Source organism: Carlito syrichta, unplaced genomic scaffold (assembly GCF_000164805.1).
Source record: "Carlito syrichta isolate Samal-C Ts95f unplaced genomic scaffold, Tarsius_syrichta-2.0.1 Scaffold316401, whole genome shotgun sequence".
NCBI classification, from domain to species: Eukaryota; Metazoa; Chordata; class Mammalia; order Primates; family Tarsiidae; genus Carlito; species Carlito syrichta.
Window position 1 is genome coordinate 379,835 of NW_007260497.1, and position 3,905 is coordinate 383,739.

Here is a 3,905-nt window from a genome sequence, read left to right on the forward strand (position 1 = left end):
TGGCAATCCACTCACCTCAGCCTCCCAAAGGCGCGGGATTACAGGCTGAGCCACCGAGCCCGGCTTTTTTTTTTTTAAAGAGACAGGGTATTCCTCTGTCTCCCAGGAAGGCTGGAATGCAGCGGTACAATCCTAGCTCACTATGACCTCAAACTCCTGGGCTCAAGTGATCCTCCTGCCTTAGTGTTCTGAGTAACTAGGACTATAGGCATGCACCACCATGCCCAGCTAATTTTCAAATTTTATGTAGAGACAGGGTCTTGCTCTTTTGTTCAGGCTGGTCTTGAACTTCTGGCCTCAAGCATTCCCCCCTTCACAGAGTGTTGGGATTATAGGCATGAAGCACCAGACCTGGCCATTTTTTAAAATATGCCTTTTTTATTTTGAATTTTAGATTTACTGAAAAGTTGCAAAGATAGCACAGAGTTAGATATATCCATCACCAATTTCCTCTAATTTAAAAATCTTACAAAACTACAGTACATTTGTCAAAATTTATACATTAATATTGGTATGTTGCTACTCATTAAACTTTAGATTATATTCAGCTTTCACCAGCTTTTTTCCTAATGTCCTTTTTCTGTTCCAGGATCCAACCCTAGATGCTACATTGCATTTAGTAGGTTGTGTTTTTTTTGAGTCGGAGTCTCACTTTGTTGCCCAGGCTGGAGTGCAGTGGCACGCTGCCTTGACCTGCTGGGCTCAGATGATCCTTCCGCCTTAGCCTTCCAAACAGCTGGCACTACAGACGCACGCCACCACGCCCGCTAGTTTTTGTGATTTGTTGTAGAGATGCGGGCTCACCAAGTTGCCCAGGCTGGTCTCGAACCTTTTTTGGCTCAGGCAGTCCTCTCGTCTCGGCCTCCCAAAATGCTGGGATTACAGGCTGAGCCACCGCGCCCCGCCCGGAAGTTTTTTAATGGGGAAAAAAAATCAGATTTTGACTCTTGCCAGGATGTTGTCCATAGAACTAGCATGCACGCTAGTGGTCCATTTAATCTCCCTAAAATGTCTTCAGGCTGGGGGCGGTGGCGGGAGGAAATGTTTCAAGCATGGGATGAAAAGCTCACTCCTCACTGATACCGGCAACTTCCGGGAAGTCGCCCTAGAGCCTCTGTGCGCTTGCGCGTCCCGTGACGTCCACCCGTCCGCCCCGCCCCCTCCTGGAACGCGGAGTCGCTGAGCGGGCTGGCGGCCATTTTGTGAAGCAACGAAGGAGGTGGTGGCTGCGGTGGTCTCCGGGAAGCCGTTCGGGCTGGGGCTGTCGGCCGCGGGGCGGAGGCACTCGCGCGGGGGGTAACGCGGGTCTGGGTTCTGTTGCCGCACAGCTCTCCCGGGTAAGACTCCCGCAGCCCCGGAACGGGCGGGGCTGTGCGGGGCTCGAGCCGCCCCTTGGTGGCCCGGGGCGGGGCCTTCGGGGCCTCCGAGCCCGCCGCAGCGAGCGCCTTACACAAAGGGTCGGGGCAGGGCCGTGGGGGCCTAAGGTGCCACTTAAGATGCCCCTGAGACCTGAGAGCATGCGAGAAGGACGCAGGAACGGATGAGCCGGCGTACCGAAGTGGGTTCGAGGGCATAGCGAGTACGCCCCGTGGTCAGAGAGAGGGAGGGTGCCGAGGTGGCCCCGCGGCCTGCGAACTCGCGGCAACTGCAGTGGAAACACACCCACACCCCGAATGCGGACTTCCTTCACCCCCACGTGGGTGGAGGTCGTAATTGCACTTCTGTGCCTTCCTGTGGGAAGGTGATCGCATACTCCGCCCCCACCCGAAGTGGAAGGGAGGCTCCTCTGGCCTACCAGCGAGGGACTGCAGTCGGGACACGACTGGGGTCGAGGAGGTCAGCCTCAGGGCCGGCCTCTTCGTGGGGAGGCGGAGGGCTGCAGTGAAGCGCCTCCACGACCTTCTGTCGGGTGGGGCTCACTGCCGAGGAACCGGGAGTCGCTAAGCTGGCCTCGAGCGAGGACGTGGGAGGGTCGTCTCTGAGGCCCTGAGAATTTTAGTGGGCGCCAGGCCATTGATCCCCGAGCAGGAAAGGGCTGCTGTGAGCAGCACCTTTATGGCCCTTGTTAGTCTCCTCACGGAAGGAGGACGAGGTCCAGTGGGAGGTAAGGGCTGGGTGCTGTTGATGAAGTTGAGCTGCTTCTCCGAAGGTTGGTGGCGCTGGTTTGCAGCCTCGTGAAGTGGGTGGGAGGGCCTTTGAGGATCTACAGGTTAGGGAGAGGATGGACACCAGGGTAGCAGGCTCTGCTGCTAGGCTGTGTGTGGATGGACTTCGTGTGTGCTTACCCGGGAAAATCCCGAGGGGCTCCAGTAAGCCTCCCAGGTTCCCAAGATGGCCTCATGTAAATTGGGGAGTTTGGCGGGGACCGTTTTGAAGTATTTCTCGAAGGATTTAGAGAGGTGCTAGTCAATACAACCTGCTGGAAAAAAATGTGGAGCTGAAGGTCGTCGAAGGGAGGTTTGTGACTAGAGTACTTCTCGTAGAGCTTCTTTCTTGAATGGTTTGAAATGGTGTAATTTTTAAAAAATTGAGTCTTACAACAAGAATTGCTTGGGGCCTTGTTGACTAGTGTATATTGTTAATACATTTGTGAGCATCTGCAGTTGAAAAAAATGCCTCAAGTCTGGACATGTAGAGAAATCTTGTTTTTAAACTGTAGAACTGCTATACAAGACTGGTTGTACTTGTTTCTGAAATTCGGTAGTTTTTATAGAATGGAGGATGTCTGTATTGAGTGGAAAGTAATTACGTTCAAGTATTTTCCAAGAATATTAAAAAGAAGTTGGGAAGAACTGTTACAGGTGGTTCAAATAACTACAGTAATTTATGAAGAAAATGAAATGTTTGGAGTGTTTATGTAAAAGTAAATGAAGCTGTACTTAGTATGTATTATTGGGCAGTTTTTTAATGAAACGGAATGCATTTTTATATCACTTTCATATGCTCGGTACGATGTTGATTACTTTGTTTATAGATTGTAATGTATAATTTAAATCTTTCTTAATGTTCACATGTTAGGTGAAAAATGCGAAGCTTTGGAGACCATTGCGGTAGTTATTTTGAATATATTGCTACATACCAGTATACTTGAGGCTTCTGTCACTTTCATTGACATGTCAAATGTTTTGATGATTGCACTTTGCGAGTTTGGAGTTGGTACAATTTTTAGATGTGAAACTTGATTTTGTGGGCCTGTGTGTGTGTTCCAGGTGCTGGAATCTGGTGATGATGTTTTTATTCTATTTTGCTGAGAGCCACTCCTTCATTTAGTTTGGATAAATGTTTTCTTCTGTAGATGTTGTAGGAAGAACTGAGTGTCAGTAATTGGATACACAAAATATGATTTTAGAAAATTGTCCTAAAATGCAGGCTGTTGTCCAGTTTTGTATCTTTTTTGCCTTGTGCCCAAGTGCTTAATAAATGTTCATGGAATAAATGAATATTGTTAAATGTTTGAGGTCAACTGAACAGAATAATAATTTCACCTAATAGTGTAATCAAATTCTACTACCATACCCACATACCTTTTAGTTTGCACGGTTAATGAAAGCTTAAAACCAACTTTTAAGTCTTAAAATCATAGTGAGGGTGAATGTTGTTGGTTTGGTGAGAAATATTAACTTTGCTTTGAAGTTAAAATGAAGTAAGATAACATTTCTTTTGGCACTTGAGGGGCTTGAAAAAGTCTTTTTGGCAGGAAGAATATCTTTAGAAATGTCTTGATTTGCTGCCTTTTAGTACTGAATGGAAGTTAATGAGAAAATTGAGTGATGCATTTTAAAGGCGATACATCTCCATCAGTGTCAGAAGAAGGTTGTTTTTTTCTTTCCTTAAGATTGATCCCAGAAGCCGGGCTCGGTGGCTCAGCCTGTAATCCCGCACCTTTGGGAGGCCGAGGTGAGTGG

At 48.1% G+C, this 3,905-nt stretch overlaps 1 protein-coding gene across 11 annotated transcripts in view; it reads left to right on the forward strand.

Annotated features, from left to right (window-relative positions):
- Positions 1–1,160: 1,160 nt before the first annotated feature.
- CPNE1 (copine 1) overlaps positions 1,161–3,905 on the forward strand; it is a 41,701-nt gene continuing 38,956 nt past the window's right edge. For 4 of the 11 annotated variants that reach the window (XM_021707166.1, XM_008074347.1, XM_008074351.1 and 1 more), the window contains exon 1: positions 1,171–1,337. The gene's annotated coding sequence lies outside the window, so the exon portion shown is untranslated. Of the gene's footprint in view, positions 1,338–3,905 lie in introns of all 11 variants that reach the window. The other 7 variants (XM_021707164.1, XM_021707160.1, XM_021707163.1 and 4 more) reach the window with 7 other exon arrangements.